Genomic DNA, 18,487 nt, shown 5'->3' on the forward strand with positions numbered 1-18,487 from the left:
GCACACACACACACACACACACACAAGCTCCTCAGATCCCAAAAAGTTCTACAGCTGCACCATCGAGAGCATCTTGACTGGCTGCATCAACTCTTGTTATGGAAACTGTTATGGAAAACTGCTCGGCCTCCGACCGCAAGGCGCTACAGAGGGTAGTGCGTAAGGCCCAGTACATCACCGGGGCCAAACTTCCTGCCATCCAGGACCTCTATACCAGGCGGTGGAGGAAGGCCCTAAAAATTGTCAGATTCCAGCAACCCAAGTCATAGACTGTTCTCTCAGCTACTGCATGGCAAGCGTACCGATGCCTCTGGAACCAACAAGGCCCGGAACAGATTCCACGCCCAAGCCATGAGACTGATTCCACGCCCAAGCCATGAGACTGATTCCACGCCCAAGCCATGAGACTGATTCCACGCCCAAGCCATGAGACTGATTCCACGCCCAAGCCATGAGACTGATTCCACGCCCAGCCATGAGACTGATTCCACGCCCAAGCCATGAGACTGATTCCACGCCCAAGCCATGAGACTGATTCCACGCCCAAGCCATGAGACAGATTCCACGCCCAAGCCATGAGACTGATTCCACGCCCAAGCCATGAGACTGATTCCACGCCCAAGCCATGAGACAGATTCCACGCCCAAGCCATGAGACTGATTCCACGCCCAAGCCATGAGACAGATTTCTACCCCCAAGCCATGAGACAGATTCCACGCCCAAGCCATGAGACTGATCCACGCCCAAGCCATGAGGACTGATTCCACGCCCAAGCCATGAGACTGATTCCACGCCCAAGCCATGAGACTGATTCCACGCCCAAGCATGAGACTGATTCCACGCCCAAGCCATGAGACTGATTCCACGCCCAAGCCATGAGACTGATTCCACGCCCAAGCCATGAGACTGATTCCACGCCCAAGCCATGAGACTGATTCCACGCCCAAGCCATGAGACAGATTCCACGCCCAAGCCATGAGACTGATCCACGCCCAAGCATGAGACTGATTCCACGCCCAAGCCATGAGACTGATTCCACGCCCAAGCCATTGATGACTGATTCCACGCCCAAGCCATGAGACAGATTCTACCCCCAAGCCATGAGACAGATTCCACGCCCAAAGCCATGAGACTGATTCCACGCCCAAGCCATGAGACTGATTCCACGCCCAAGCCATGAGACTGATTACACGCCCAAAGCATGAGACTGATTCCACGCCAAGCCATGGAGACTGATTCCACGCCCAAGCCATGAGACTGATTCCAACGCCCAAGCCATGAGACTGCTAAAGTTAGTTAAATAGTACTCTCCATACAGACAGATAGATAGAAAGATAGATAGATTGACTTCTCACAATCTCACTCTCTCTCCTCTAATCTCTCTCTCTCCCTCGTTTCTCTTTAATCAATTCAATTCAATGGCTTTATTGGCATGGGAAACAAGTTGTTAACATTGCCCAAGCAAGTGAGGTAGATAATATATAAGTGAATATATAAAGTGAAATAAACAATACAAATTAACAGTAAACATTACACATACAGAAGTTTCAAAACAATAAAGACATTACAATGTCATATTTATATATATACAGTGTTTTAACAATGTACAAATGGTAAAGGACACAAGATAAAATAAATAAGCATAAATATGGGTTGTATTTATAATGGTGGTGTGTTCTTCACTGGTTAATCTCTGTCTCTCTTTAATCTCTCTCTATCCCTCCTCTCTCTCTTTAATTTCTCTCTCTATACTTGCTCCCTCCTTCTCTCTTTCTCTCTCTCTCGCCTTCCTTCTCTCTCTATACTCTCTCCCTCCCTCCTTCTCTCTCTCTCTCTTCCTTCTCTCTCTATACTCTCTCCCTCCTCCTTCTCTCCATCTCTCTCTCTTTCTCTCTCCTTCCTTCTCTCTCTATACTCTCTCCTCCCTCCTTCTCTCTCTATACTCTCTCCCTCCCTCCTTCTCTTTCTATACTCGCTCCCTCCCTCCTTCTCTCTCTATACTCGCTCCCTCCCTCCTTCTCTCGCTCTCCTTCTTCTCTCTCTATACTCTCTCCCTCCCTCCTTCTATCTCTCTCCTTCCTTCTCTCTCTATACTCTCTCCCTCCCTCCTTCTATCTCTCCTTCTCTCTCTATACTCTCTCCCTCCCTCCTTGTATCTCTCCTTCTCTCTCTCTGTCTCCCTCCCTCCCTCCCTCCTTCTCTGTCTCTCAGGGGGATATTCTTCCAGGGGTATCGTTGTAGTCGTTGCAGAATGGCCGCTCATAAAGAATGTCTGGGAAGAGTACCAGGCTGCGGACGCAACTCAGGTAGAACCACTAAAGTGTGTGTGTGCGTGTGTGTGTTTCTTTGACACTATGTTTTCTGCAGGTGTGTGTAGTGTGTGTAGTGTGTGTGTGTGTGGTGTGTGTGTGTGGTGTGTGTGTGTGTGTGTTGTGTGTGTGTGTGTGTGGTTGTGTGTGTAGTGTGTTTCTTGACACTATGTTTTCTGCAGTTGTGTAGTGTGTGTGTAGTGGTGTGTGGTGTGTTGTGTGTGTGTGGTGTGTTGGTGTGTGTGTGTGTGGGTGTGTGTGTGGTGTAGTGTGTTTTCTTTGACACTATGTTTTCTGCAGGTGTGTGTAGTGTGTGTAGTGTGTGTGTGTGTGTAGTGTGTGTGTGTGCATGCGTGTGTGTGTGGTGTGGTGTGTGTGTGTGTGTGTGTGTGTGTGTGTGTGCATGCGCGTGCGTGCGTGTGTGTAGCGTGTGTAGTGTGTGTGTGTGTGCGTGGTGTAGCTGTGTGTGTGTGTGTTTTCTTTGACACTATGTTTCTGCAGGTGTGTGTAGTGTGTGTAGTGAGTGTGTGTGTGGTGTGTAGTGTTGTACACTCAGCTATGTTGTGCTTTGTATTTCAGACCACTCAGGGAACGTGAAGAAGGTAAGGCTCCTTTCAGAGGCTCTTTATCTGGCAGTGTGGCACTATACTACTGAGTAATGACTGTGTGAGCTAGGCACACTTTACGGCAGCCAACCTGTCTAGATATTCACTATACTACTGAGTAATGACTGTGTGAGCTAGGCACACTTTACGGCAGCCAACCTGTCTAGATATTCACTATACTACTGAGTAATGACTGTGTGAGATAGGCACACTTTACGGCAGCCAACCTGTCTAGATATTCACTATACTACTGAGTAATGACTGTGTGAGATAGGCACACTTTACGGCAGGAACTTGACTGTGTGAGCTAGGCACACTTTACGGCAGGAACTTGACTGTGTGAGCTAGGCACACTTTACGGCAGGAACTTGTACAGCTGAGGGGGGGGGGGGGGGGTTGTACTACAAAGCAGGGTCAATAGCCAGCCAACCTGTCTAGATATTCTGAAATAACAGATGTATTGTGAGGATGGAAAAAGGGGATACCTGCATTTAACCCCTGAATCTGAATCAGAGAGGTGGTGGGGGGGGGGGCCTTAATCGTCGTCCTGGTGACCAGCTTGAATGGCCTCTCACTTCCTTCTGTCTCTCTCTCTCTCAATTCAATGACCTTGGGGAACATGGTCTAACTGAATCAACAACCAAATACACAAACTTAATTAAGTGAAGCTTTCTTAGTGACAAAACAAAGAGGGTGTAATGGGATCCTCCTAAATAATATGTCTGGTGAAGCTTCTTCAGTGTAATGGGATCCTACTAATAATATGTCTCGTTAAGCTTCTTCCAGTGTAATGGGATCCTACTAAATAATATGTCTGGTGAAGGCTTCTTCAGTTGTAATGGGATCCTACTAAATAATATGTCTGGTGAAGCTTCTTCAGTGTAATGGGATCCTACTAAATAATATGTCTGGTGAAGCTTCTTCAGTGTAATGGGATCCTACTAAATAATATGTCTGGTGAAGCTTCTTCAGTGTAATGGGATCCTACTAAATAATATGCCTGGTGAAGCTTCTTCAGTGTAATGGGATCCTACTAAATAATATGTCTGGTTAAGCTTCTTCACTGTAATGGGATCCTACTAAATAATATGTCTGGTGAAGCTTCTTCAGTGTAATGGGATCCTACTAAATAATATGTCTGGTGAAGTTCCTTCAGTGTAATGGGCTCCTACTAAATAATATGTCTGGTGAAGCTTCTTCAGTGTAATGGGATCCTACTAAATATATGTCTGGTGAAGCTTCTTCAGTGTAATGGGATCCTACTAAATAATATGGTCTGGTGAAGCTTCTTCAGTTGTAATGGGATCCTACTAAATAATATGTCTGGTGAAGCTTCTTCAGTGTAATGGGTTCCCTACTAAATAATATGTCTGGTGAAGCTTCTTCAGTTGTAATGGGATCCTACTAAATAATATGTCTGGGTGAAGCTTCTTCAGTGTAATGGGATCCTACTAAATAATATGCCTGGTGAAGCTTCTTCAGTGTAATGGGATCCTACTAAATAATTATGTCTGGTGAAGCTTCTTCAGTGTAATGGGATCCTACTAAATAATATGTCTGGTGAAGCTTCTTCAGTGTAATGGGATCCTACTAAATAATATGTCTGGGATCCTACTAAATAATATGGTTCTGGTTAGCTTCTTCACTGTAATGGGATCCTACTAAATAATATGTCTGGTGAAGCTTCTTCAGTGTAATGCGATCCTACCTAAATACAATGTCTGGTGAAGCTTCTTCAGTGGTAATGGGATTCCCCTACTACATTAATATGTTCTGGTGAAGCTTCTTCAGTGTAATGGATCCTACTAATAATTATGTCTGGGTGAAGCTTTCTTCCGTTGTAATGGGCATCCTACTAATGCTAATATGTATGGTGAAGCTTCTTCAGTGTAATGGGATCCTACTAAATAATATGTCTGGTTAAGCTTCTTCAGTGTAATGGATCCTACTAAATAATATGTCTGGTTAGCTTCTTCAGTGTAATGGGATCCTACTAACTATACTATGTCTGGTGAAGCTTCTTCAGTGTAATGGGATCCTACTAAATAAATATGTCTGGTGAAGCTTCTTCAGTGTAATGGGATTCCTACTAATAATATTTACTAAATAATATGTCTGGTGATGAAGCTTCTTAGTGTAGGGATCTACTAAATAAGAGTCTGGTGAAGCTTCTTCAGTGAATGGGATTCCTACTAAATAATATGTCGGTTAGCTTCTTCAGGTTAATGGGTTCTATAATAAATGTCTGGTGAAGCTTATTCAGGTAATGGATCTACTAAATAATATGTTGGTTAAGCTTATTCAGTGTAATGGGTTCCTACTATAAATAATTGTATGGTGAGTTCTTCAGTGTAATGGGATCCTACTAAATAAATATGTCTGTGAAGCTTCTCAGTGTAATGGGATCCTACTAAATATATGTTCATGGTAAGCTTCTGTCACTGTAATGGTATCCTACTAATAATATGTCTGGTGAGTGAAGCTTCTTCACGTGTAATGGGATTCCTACTAAAATAATATGTCTGGTGAAGCTCTTTCAGTTGTAATGGGATCCTACTAAATAATATGTCTGGTGAAGCTTCTTCAGTGTAATGGGATCCTACTAAATAATATGTCTGGTGAAAGCTTCTCAGTGTATGGGATCCTACTAAATAATATGTCTGGTGAAGCTTCTTCAGTGTAATGGGTCATACTAAATAATATGCCTGGGTGAAGCTTTCTTCAGTGTAATGGGATCCTACTAAATAATATGTCTGGTGAAGCTTCTTCAGTGTAATGGGTATCCTACTAAAATAATATGTCTGGTGAAGCTTCTTCAGTGTAATGGGATCCTACTAAATAATATGTCTGGTTAAGCTTCTTCAGTGTAATGGGATCCTACTAAATAATATGTCTGGTGAAGCTTCTTCAGTGTAATGGGATCCTACTAAATAATATGTCTGGTGAAGCTTCTTCAGTGTAATGGATCCTCTAATAATATGCTGGGAAGCTTCTTCAGTGTAATGGGATCCTACTAAATAATATGTCTGGTGAAGCTTCTTCAGTGTAATGGGATCCTACTAAATAATATGTCCTGGTGAAGTCTTCTTCAGTGTAATGGGATCCTACTAAATAATATGTCTGGTGAAGCTTCTTCAGTGTAATGGGATCCTACTAATAATATGTCTGGTGAAGCTTCTTCAGTGTAATGGGATCCTACTAAATAATATGCCTGGTGAAGCTTCTTCAGTGTAATGGATCCTACTAAATAATATGTCTGGTGAAGCTTCTTCAGTGTAATGGGATCCTACTAAATAATATGTCTGGTGAAGCTTCTTCAGTGTAATGGGATCCTACTAAATAATATGTCTGGTTAAGCTTCTTCAGTTGTAATGGGATCCTACTAAATAATATGTCTGGTTGAAGCTTCTTCAGTGTAATGGGATCCTACTAAATAATATGTCTGGTGAAGCTTCTTCAGTGTAATGGGATCCTACTAAATATATGTCTGGTTAAGCTTCTTCAGTTGTAATGGGATCCTACTAAATAATATGTATGGTGTGAAGCTTCTTCAGTGTAATGGGATCCTACTAATAATATGTCTGGTGAAGCTTCTTCAGTGTAATGGGATCCTACTAAATAATATGTCTGGTGAAGCTTCTTCAGTGTAATGGGATACTACTAAATAATATGTCTGGTGAAGCTTCTTCAGTGTAATGGATCTACTACATAATATGTCTGGTGAAGCTTCTTCAGTGTAATTGGATCCTACTAAATAATATGTCTGGTTAAGCTTCTTCAGTTGTAATGGGATCTACTAAATAATATGTCTGGGTTAAGCTTCTTCAGTGTAATGGATCTACTAAATACATATGTCTGGTGAAGCTTCTTCAGTGTAATGGGATCCTACTAAATAATATGTCTGGTGAAGCTTCTTCAGTGTATGGGATCTACTAAATAATATGTCTGGTTTAAGCTTCTTCACTGTTGTAATGGGATCCTACTAAATAATATGTCTGGTGAAGCTTCTTCACGGTAATGGGATCCTACTAATAATATGTCTGGTGAAGCTTCTTCAGTGTAATGGGATCCTACTAAATAATATGTCTGGTGAGCTTCTTCAGTGTAATGGGATCCTACTAAATAATATGTCTGGTTAAGCTTCTTCACTGTAATGGGATCCTACTAAATAATATGTCTGGTGAAGCTTCTTCACTGTAATGGGATCCTACTTAAATAATATGTCTGGTGAAGCTTCTTCAGTGTAATGGGATCCTACTAAATAATATGTCTGGTGAAGCTTCTTCAGTGTAATGGGATCCTACTAAATAATATGTCTGGTGAAGCTTCTTCAGTGTAATGGGATCCTACTAAATAATATGTCTGGTGATGAAGCTTCTCAGTGTAATGGGATCTACTAAATACTATGTCTGGTGAAGCTTCTTCAGTGTAATGGGATCCTACTAAATATATGTCTGGTGAAGCTTCTTCAGTGTAATGGGATCCTACTAAATAATATGTCTGGTTAAGCTTCTTCACTGTAATGGGATCCTACTAAATAATATGTCTGGTGAAGCTTCTTCACTGTAATGGATCCTACTAAATAATATGTCTGGTGAAGCTTCTTCAGTTGTAATGGGATCCTACTAAATAATATGTCTGGTGAAGCTTCTTCAGTGTAATGGGATCCTACTAAAATATGTCTGGTGAAGCTTCTTCAGTGTAATGGGATCCTACTACATAATATGTCGGTGAAGCTTCTTTCAGTGTAATGGGATCCTACTAAATAATATGCCTGGTGAAGCTTCTTCAGTGTAATGGGATCCTACTAAATAATATGTCTGGTGAAGCTCTTCAGTGTCATGGGATCCTACTAAATAATATGTCTGGTGACAGCTTCTTCAGTGTAATGGAGCCTACTAATATAGGTCTGGTGTAAGCTTCTTCAGTGTAATGGGATCCTACTAAATAATATGTCTGGTGAAGCTTCTTCAGTGTAATGGGATCCTACTAAATAATATGTCTGGTGAAGCTTCTTCAGTGTAATGGGATCCTACTAAATAATATGTCTGGTTGAGCTTCTTCAGTGTAATGGGATCCTACTAATAATATGCCTGGTGAAGCTTCTTCAGTGTAATGGGATCCTACTAAATAATATGTCTGGTGAAGCTTCTTCAGGTGTAATGGGATCCCTACTAAATAATATGTCTGGTGAAGCTTTCTTCACTGTAATGGGATCCTACTAATAATATGTCTGGTTGAAGCTTCTTCAGTGTAATGGGATCCTACTAAATAATATGTCTGGTGAAGCTTCTTCAGTGTAATGGGATCCTACTAAATAATATGTCTGGTGAAGCTTCTTCAGTGTAATGGGATCCTACTAATAATATGTCTGGTTAAGCTTCTTCAGTGTAATGGGATCCTACTAAATAATATGTCTGGTGGAAGCTTCTTCAGTGTAATGGGATCCTACTAAATAATATGTCTGGTGAGCTTCTTCAGTGTAATGGGATCCTACTAAATAATATTGTCTGGTGAAGCTTCTTCAGTGTAATGGGATCCTACTAAATAATATGCCTGGTGAAGCTTCTTCAGTGTAATGGGATCCTACTAAATAATATGTCTGGTGAAGCTTCTTCAGTGTAATGGGATCCTACTAAATAATATGTCTGGTGAAGCTTCTTCACTGTAATGGGATCCTACTAAATAATATGTCTGGTGAAGCTTCTTCAGTGTAATGGGATCCTACTAAATAATATGTCTGGTGAAGCTTCTTCAGTGTAATGGGATCCTACTAAATAATATGTCTGGTTAAGCTTCTTCACTGTAATGGGATCCTACTAAATAATATGTCTGGTGAAGCTTCTTCACTGTAATGGGATCCTACTAAATAATATGTCTGGTGAAGCTTCTTCAGTGTAATGGGATCCTACTAAATAATATGTCTCGTTAAGCTTCTTCAGTGTAATGGGATCCTACTAAATAATATGTCTCGTTAAGCTTCTTCAGTGTAATGGGATCCTACTAAATAATATGTCTGGTGAAGCTTCTTCACTGTAATGGGATCCTACTAAATAATATGTCTGGTGAAGCTTCTTCAGTGTAATGGGATCCTACTAAATAATATGTCTGGTTAAGCTTCTTCACTGTAATGGGATCCTACTAAATAATATGTCTGGTGAAGCTTCTTCACTGTAATGGGATCCTACTAAATAATATGTCTGGTGAAGCTTCTTCAGTTGTAATGGGATCCTACTAAATAATATGTCTGGTGAAGCTTCTTCAGTGTAATGGGATCCTACTAAATAATATGTCTGGTGAAGCTTCTTCAGTGTAATGGGCTCCTACTAAATAATATTGTCTGGTGAAGCTTCTTCAGTGTAATGGGATCCTACTAAATAATATGTCTGGTGAAGCTTCTTCAGTGTAATGGGATCCTACTAAATAATATGTCTGGTGAAGCTTCTTCAGTGTAATGGGATCCTACTAAATAATATGCCTGGGAAGCTTCTTCAGTGTAATGGATCCTACTAAATAATATGTCTGGTGATGAACGGTCTTCTCAGTGTAATGGGATCTAAATGTCTGGTGAAGCTTCTCAGTGTAATGGGATCCTACTAAATAATATGTCTGGTTAAGCTTCTTCAGTGTAATGGGATCCTACTAAATAATATGTCTGGTGAAGCTTCTTCAGTGTAATGGGATCCTACTAAATAATATGTCTGGTGAAGCTTCTTCAGTGTAATGGGATCCTACTAAATAATATGTCTGGTGAAGCTTCTTCAGTTGTAATGGGATCCTACTAAATAATATGCCTGGTGAAGCTTCTTCAGTGTAATGGGATCCTACTAAATAATATGTCTGGTGAAGCTTCTTCAGTGTAATGGGATCCTACTAAATAATATGTCTGGTGAAGCTTCTTCAGTGTAATGGGATCCTACTAAATAATATGTCTGGTGAAGCTTCTTCAGTGTAATGGGATCCTACTAAATAATATGTCTGGTGAAGCTTCTTCAGTGTAATGGGATCCTACTAAATAATATGTCTGGTGAAGCTTCTTCAGTGTAATGGGATCCTACTAAATAATATGTCTGGTGAAGCTTCTTCAGTGTAATGGGATCCTACTAAATAATATGCCTGGTGAAGCTTCTTCAGTGTAATGGGATCCTACTAAATAATATGTCTGGTGAAGCTTCTTCAGTGTAATGGGATCCTACTAAATAATATGTCTGGTGAAGCTTCTTCAGTGTAATGGGATCCTACTAAATAATATGTCTGGTGAAGCTTCTTCAGTGTAATGGGATCCTACTAAATAATATGTCTGGTGAAGCTTCTTCAGTGTAATGGGATCCTACTAAATAATATGTCTCGTTAAGCTTCTTCAGTGTAATGGGATCCAACTAAATAATATGTCTGGTGAAGCTTCTTCAGTGTAATGGGATCCTACTAAATAATATGTCTGGTGAAGCTTCTTCAGTGTAATGGGATCCTACTAAATAATATGTCTGGTGAAGCTTCTTCAGTGTAATGGGATCCTACTAATAATATGTCTGGTGAAGCTTCTTCAGTGTAATGGGATCCTACTAAATAATATGTCTGGTGAAGCTTCTTCAGTGTAATGGGATCCTACTAAATAATATGTCTGGTGAGCTTCTTCAGTGTAATGGGATCCTACTAAATAATATGTCTGGTGAAGCTTCTTCAGTGTAATGGGATCCTACTAAATAATATGTCTCGTTAAGCTTCTTCAGTGTAATGGGATCCTACTAAATAATATGTCTGGTTAAGCTTCTTCAGTGTAATGGGATCCTGCTAAATAATATGTCTGGTGAAGCTTCTTCAGTGTAATGGGATCCTACTAAATAATATGTCTGGTGAAGCTTCTTCAGTGTAATGGGATCCTACTAAATAATATGTCTGGTGAAGCTTCTTCAGTGTAATGGGATCCTACTAAATAATATGTCTCGTTAAGCTTCTTCAGTGTAATGGGATCCTACTAAATAATATGTCTCGTTAAGCTTCTTCAGTGTATGGGATCCTACTAAATAATATGTCTGGTGAAGCTTCTTCAGTGTAATGGGATCCTACTAAATAATATGTCTGGTGAAGCTTCTTCAGTGTAATGGGATCCTACTAAATAATTGTCTGGTGAAGCTTCTTCAGTGTAATGGGATCCTACTAAATAATATGTCTGGTGAAGCTTCTTCAGTGTAATGGGATCCTACTAAATAATATGTCCTGGTGAAGCTTCTTCAGTGTAATGGGATCCTACTAAATAATATGTCTGGTGAAGCTTCTTCAGTGTAATGGGATCCTACTAAATAATATGTCTGGTGAAGCTTCTTCAGTGTAATGGGATCCTACTAAATAATATGTCTGGTGAAGCTTCTTCAGTGTAATGGGATCCTCACTAAATAATATGTCTGGTGAAGCTTCTTCAGTGTAATGGGATCCTACTAAATAATATGTCTGGTGAAGCTTCTTCAGTGTAATGGGATCCTACTAATAATATGTCTGGTGAAGCTTCTTCAGTGTAATGGGATCCTACTAAATAATATGTCTGGTGAAGCTTCTTCAGTGTAATGGGATCCTACTAAATAATATGTCTGGTGAAGCTTCTTCAGTGTAATGGGATCCTACTAAATAATATGTCTGGTGAAGCTTCTTCAGTGTAATGGGATCCTACTAAATAATATGTCTGGTGAAGCTTCTTCAGTGTAATGGGATCCTACTAAATAATATGTCTGGTGAAGCTTCTTCAGTGTAATGGGATCCTACTAAATAATATGCCTGTGAAGCTTCTTCAGTGTAATGGGATCCTACTAAATAATATGTCTGGTGAAGCTTCTTCAGTGTAATGGGATCCTACTAAATAATATGTCTGGTGAAGCTTCTTCAGTGGTATGGGATCCTACTAAATAATATGTCTGGTGAAGCTTCTTCAGTGTAATGGGATCCTACTAAATAATATGTCTGGTGAAGCTTCTTCAGTGTAATGGGATCCTACTAAATAATATGTCTCGTTAAGCTTCTTCAGTGTAATGGGATCCTACTAAATAATATGTCTGGTGAAGCTTCTTCAGTGTAATGGGATCCTACTAAATAATATGTCTGGTGAAGCTTCTTCAGTGTAATGGGATCCTACTAAATAATATGTCTGGTGAAGCTTCTTCAGTGTAATGGGATCCTACTAAATAATATGTCTGGTGAAGCTTCTTCAGTGTAATGGGATCCTACTAAATAATATGTCTGGTGAAGCTTCTTCAGTGTAATGGGATCCTACTAAATAATATGTCTGGTGAAGCTTCTTCAGTGTAATGGGATCCTACTAAATAATATGTCTGGTGAAGCTTCTTCAGTGTAATGGGATCCTACTAAATAATATGTCTCGTTAAGCTTCTTCAGTGTAATGGGATCCTACTAAATAATATGTCCGGTTTTAAGCTTCTTCAGTGTAATGGGATCCTGCTAAATAATATGTCTGGTGAAGCTTCTTCAGTGTAATCGGATCCTACTAAATAATATGTCTGGTGAAGCTTCTTCAGTGTAATGGGATCCTACTAAATAATATGTCTGGTGAAGCTTCTTCAGTGTAATGGGATCCTACTAAATAATATGTCTCGTTAAGCTTCTTCAGTGTAATGGGATCCTACTAAATAATATGTCTCGTTAAGCTTCTTCAGTGTAATGGGATCCTACTAAATAATATGTCTGGTGAAGCTTCTTCAGTGTAATGGGATCCTACTAAATAATATGTCTGGTGAAGCTTCTTCAGTGTAATGGGATCCTACTAAATAATATGTCTGGTGAAGCTTCTTCAGTGTAATGGGATCCTACTAAATAATATGTCTGGTGAAGCTTCTTCAGTGTAATGGGATCCTACTAAATAATATGCCTGGTGAAGCTTCTTCAGTGTAATGGGATCCTACTAAATAATATGTCTGGTGAAGCTTCTTCAGTGTAATGGGATCCTACTAAATAATATGTCTGGTGAAGCTTCTTCACTGTAATGGGATCCTACTAAATAATATGTCTGGTGAAGCTTCTTCAGTGTAATGGGATCCTACTCAATAATATGTCTCGTTAAGCTTCTTCAGTGTAATGGGATCCTACTAAATAATATGTCTGGTTTAAGCTTCTTCAGTGTAATGGGATCCTGCTAAATAATATGTCTGGTGAAGCTTCTTCAGTGTAATCGGATCCTACTAAATAATATGTCTGGTGAAGCTTCTTCAGTGTAATGGGATCCTACTAAATAATATGTCTGGTGAAGCTTCTTCAGTGTAATGGGATCCTACTAAATAATATGTCTCGTTAAGCTTCTTCAGTGTAATGGGATCCTACTAAATAATATGTCTCGTTAAGCTTCTTCAGTGTAATGGGATCCTACTAAATAATATGTCTGGTGAAGCTTCTTCAGTGTAATGGGATCCTACTAAATAATATGTCTGGTGAAGCTTCTTCAGTGTAATGGGATCCTACTAAATAATATGTCTGGTGAAGCTTCTTCAGTGTAATGGGATCCTACTAAATAATATGTCTGGTGAAGCTTCTTCAGTGTAATGGGATCCTACTAAATAATATGCCTGGTGAAGCTTCTTCAGTGTAATGGGATCCTACTAAATAATATGTCTGGTGAAGCTTCTTCAGTGTAATGGGATCCTACTAAATAATATGTCTGGTGAAGCTTCTTCACTGTAATGGGATCCTACTAAATAATATGTCTGGTGAAGCTTCTTCAGTGTAATGGGATCCTACTCAATAATATGTCTCGTTAAGCTTCTTCAGTGTAATGGGATCCTACTAAATAATATGTCTCGTTAAGCTTCTTCAGTGTAATGGGATCCTACTCAATAATATGTCTGGTGAAGCTTCTTCAGTGTAATGGGATCCTACTAAATAATATGTCTGGTGAAGCTTCTTCAGTGTAATGGGATCCTACTAAATAATATGTCTGGTGAAGCTTCTTCAGTGTAATGGGATCCTACTAAATAATATGTCTCGTTAAGCTTCTTCAGTGTAATGGGATCCTACTCAATAATATGTCTCGTTAAGCTTCTTCAGTGTAATGGGATCCTACTCAATAATATGTCTCGTTAAGCTTCTTCAGTGTAATGGGATCCTACTAAATAATATGTCTCGTTAAGCTTCTTCAGTGTAATGGGATCCTACTCAATAATATGTCTCGTTAAGCTTCTTCAGTGTAATGGGATCCTACTTAATAATATGTCTGGTGAAGCTTCTTCAGTGTAATGGGATCCTACTAAATAATATGTCTGGTGAAGCTTCTTCAGTGTAATGGGATCCTACTCAATAATATGTCTCGTTAAGCTTCTTCAGTGTAATGGGATCCTACTCAATAATATGTCTCGTTAAGCTTCTTCAGTGTAATGGGATCCTACTAAATAATATGTCTCGTTAAGCTTCTTCAGTGTAATGGGATCCTACTCAATAATATGTCTGGTGAAGCTTCTTCAGTGTAATGGGATCCTACTAAATAATATGTCTGGTGAAGTTTCTTCATTATTCAGGGTTTTACTGCATCAGAGACGTTGTGGCTTCAGTGTGTACAGGAGGTACACTTTCATTTGAATTCAAAACAGCATGTGTAAAGAACAACAGATGAGCAGCAGCTGGTTCTAATCAGGGTTGACCCTCATTGGCCAATCAGGACCTCTATGCAAATTAGTCACACAAAAAAAAAAGATACTGAATTATAGGGTACGAGAGGTGGGCACGAAGGTCGACTCACAGATCAATCGCCCCCCCCCCCCCCCTCACCAACCAAGCTACTGGGAGAGTGGCATGGTTCCCTTCTGATAAGCTTGCTTAGTGTACCGGAACATCTAGAGTTATTTCTGGTTGTTTATCAAAGTCAGCTGGCTAACTCATCGATCCTGCTTTGTAGTATACCCCTCTGGAGTGTGTTGTCTCTTCTAGTGGGTTGTATATCTGTGAGTCTGTTCTAGTGGGTTGTATATCTGTAAGTCTCTTCTAGTGGGTTGTATATCTGTGAGTCTGTTCTAGTGGGTTGTATATCTGTGAGTCTGTTCTAGTGGGTTGTATATCTGTGAGTCTGCTCTAGTGGGTTGTATATCTGTGAGTCTGTTCTAGTTGATTGTATATCTGTGACCTTTGTTGTTCCTACAGAATAAGAAGTCAGCTCCTCACAGACAAGCCAGTCCAGGTGAGGATCCCAGAAGTAGAGTAACATTATAGAACTGAATCAAGTTGGGATTAGATTAGAATGGGAACGTTTTTTAACTCATCTCAATTCGATTCAAATCAAGGGCCTTTATCGGCATGGGAAACATACGTTAACATTGTCAAAGCAAGTGAGGTAGATACTAAACAAAAGGGAAATAAACCAATACAAAATGAACAGTAAACATTCACACCTTTCTTTTCTTTGTGGTTTTTTTGTTGTTGAATTTTTACCCCTTTTTCTCCCCAATTTCATGGTGTCCAATTGTTTTTAGTAGCTACTATCTTGTCTCATCGCTACAACTCCCGTACGGGCTCGGGAGAGTCGAAGGTTGAAAGTCATGCGTCCTCCGATACACAACCCAACCAAGCCGCACTGCTTCTTAACACAGCACGCATCCAACCCGGAAGCCAGCCGCACCAATGTGTCGGAGGAAACACCGTGCACCTGGCAACCTTGGTTAGTGTGCACTGCGCCCGGCCCACCACAGGAGTCGCTGGTGCGCAATGAGACAAGGATTTCCCTACTCCAAACCCTACCTAACCCCGACGACGCTAGGCCAAGGTCGCGGCCGGTTACGACAGAGCCTGGGCGCGAACCCATAGTCTCTGATGGCACAGCTGGTGCTGCAGTACAGCGCCCTTAACCACTGCGCCACACTTACACGTTTCGAAGAAATATACACATTTCACATGTCTATGTACAGTGTTATAATGATGTACAAATAGTTAAAGTACACAAGGGAAAATAAATAAGCATAAATATGGGTTGTATTTACAATGGTGTTTGTTCTTCACTGGTTGCCCTTTTCTTGTGACAACAGGTCACAAATCTTGCTGCTGTGATGGCACACTGTGGAATTTCACCCAGTAGATATGAGAGTTTTTCAAAATTGGATTTGTTTTCGAATTCTTTGTGGGATCTGTGTAATCTGAGGGAAATATGGTGTTTCTAATATGGTCATACATTGGGCAGGAGGTTAGGAAGTGCAGCTCAGTTTCCACCTCAATTTGTGGGCAGTGAGCACATAGCCTGTCTTCTCTTGAGAGCCATGTCTGCCTACGGCGGCCTTTCTCAATAGCAATGCTATGCTCACTGAGTCTGTACATAGTCAAAGCTTTCCTAAGGTTTGGGTCAGTCACAGTGGTCAGGTATTCTGCCGCTGTGTACTCTCTGTGTAGGGCCAAATAGCATTCTAGTTTGCTCTGTTTTTTGTTCATTCTTTCCAATGTGTCAAGTAATTATCTTTTTGTTTTCTCATGATTTGGTTGGGTCTAATTGTGTTGCTGTCCTGTGGCTCTGTGGGGTGTGTTTGTGTTTGTGAACAGAGCCCCAGGACCAGTTTGCTTAGGGGACTATTCTCCAGGTTCATCTCTCTGTAGGTGAAGGCAGGTTTGGGAATCACTTCCTTTTAGGTGGTTGTAGAATTTAACAAATTCTCTCTCTCTCTCTCTCTCTCTCTCAGGCCTTCCTACAATGGAGGTGTGTCAGGAGTACTATGGTTTACCTCCGCCCCCTGTAGCGTTCGGCCAACCACTGCACCTCTCCATGGGTGATGTCATCGAACTGACAAGAGCCGATGCCGACCTAACGTGGTGGGAGGTAAAACACGCACACACACGCACATGCACACACACACGGTGCAGGCAGAGCATGCTTCCTGTAGTATGAGTGTGTGGGAGGGTGGAGATACCGTCTCTCTCTCTCTCTCTCTCTCTGTCTCTCTCTCTCTCTTTCTTTCTTTCCTTCAAATGGGTTTTATTGGGTGTGTTTGTTCTTCACTGGTTGCTCTTTTCTTGTGGCAACAGGTCACAAATCTTGCTGCTGTGATGCACACTGTGGAATTTCACCCAATAGATATGGGAGTTTATCAAAATTGGATTTGTTTTCGAATTCTTTGTGGGTCTGTGTAATCTGAGGGAAATATGTCTCTCTAATATGGTCATACATCTGGCAGCTGTTTCTTGGTAAATTCTTTCCAATGTGTCAAGTAATTCTCTTTTTGTTTTCTCATGATTTGGTTGGGTATAATTGTGTTGCTGTTCTGGTTGTGGAATTTAACAGCTCTTGTCTGGATTTTGATAATTAGCGGGTATAGTCATGCATTATTTGGTGTTTTACGTTGTACACAGAGGATGTTTTTACAGAGTACTGCATGCAGAGTCTCAATATGGTGAGATCTCACCACCATAAAGGGCAATATGGTGAGATCTCGCCACCATAAAGGGCAATATGGTGAGATCTCACCACCATAAAGGGCAATATGGTGAGATCTCACAACCATAAAGGGCAATGGGTTCTATAACTGATTCAAGTATTTTTAGCCAGATGCTAATTGGGATGTCAAATTTTATTTTCCTTTTGATGGCATAGAATGCCCTTCTTGCCTTGTCTCTCAGATCGTTCACAGCTTCGTGTATGATAGCTGTGGCGCGGATGTTTAGGCCGAGGTATGTATAGTTTTTTGTGTGCTCTAGGGCAACAGTGTCTAGATGGAATTTGTATTTGTGGTCCTGGCGACTGGACCTTTTTTGGAACACCATTATTTTGGTCTTACTGAGATTTACTGTCAGGGCCCAGGTCTGACAGAACCTGAGCAGAAGATCTAGGTGCTGCTGTAGGCCCTCCTTGGTTGGGGACAGAAGCACCAGATCATCAGCAAACAGTAGACATTTGTGATGCCGGGTGATGCCGGGAGCTGTAGACTGTTCTAGAGCCCTGCCATTTTGTTGATGTATATCAAGCTGCATCCCTGTCTCACTACAAAGCCTTGTGGAAAGACATTTGTGTGTTTGTCTGCCAATTTGATTTCAGACTTGTTATTTGTGAAATGTTATGTCATATGGATTGGGGTGATCAGTCCTTGGTTCCAAATATTGGTGAAGATGCCAGAGCTGAGGATGATGTTAAAGAGTTTAAGTATAGCCAATTGGAATTTGTGGTCTGTATATTTGATCATTTCACTGAGGATACCATCAACACCACAGGCCTTTGGGTTGGAGGGTTGTCTGTATATTTGATCATTTCACTGAGGATACCATCAACACCACAGGCCTTTGGGTTGGAGGGTTGTCTGTATATTTGATCATTTCGCTGAGGATACCATCAACACCACAGGCCTTTTGGGTTGGAGGGTTGTCTGTATATTTGATCATTTCATTGAGGATACCATCAACACCACAGGCCTTTGGGTTGGAGGGTTGTCTGTATATTTGATCATTTCACTGAGGATACCATCAACACCACAGGCCTTTGGGTTGGAGGGTTTTATTTTGTCCTGTAGTTCATTCAGTGTAATTGGAGAATCCAGTGGTAGTCTTTAATAGTTGACTCTAAGATTTGTAATTGATCAAGTATATGTTTTTGTTGTTTGGAGAAGTGGTTTATCC

At 40.7% G+C, this 18,487-nt stretch overlaps 1 pseudogene; it reads left to right on the forward strand.

Moving 5' to 3' along the window:
- The window catches only part of LOC116363967 (proto-oncogene vav-like), a 42,159-nt pseudogene that overhangs the window by 2,967 nt on the left and 20,705 nt on the right, over nt 1-18,487 (forward strand).

This window comes from Oncorhynchus kisutch, unplaced genomic scaffold (assembly GCF_002021735.2).
Source record: "Oncorhynchus kisutch isolate 150728-3 unplaced genomic scaffold, Okis_V2 scaffold975, whole genome shotgun sequence".
Classification (NCBI taxonomy): Eukaryota; Metazoa; Chordata; class Actinopteri; order Salmoniformes; family Salmonidae; genus Oncorhynchus; species Oncorhynchus kisutch.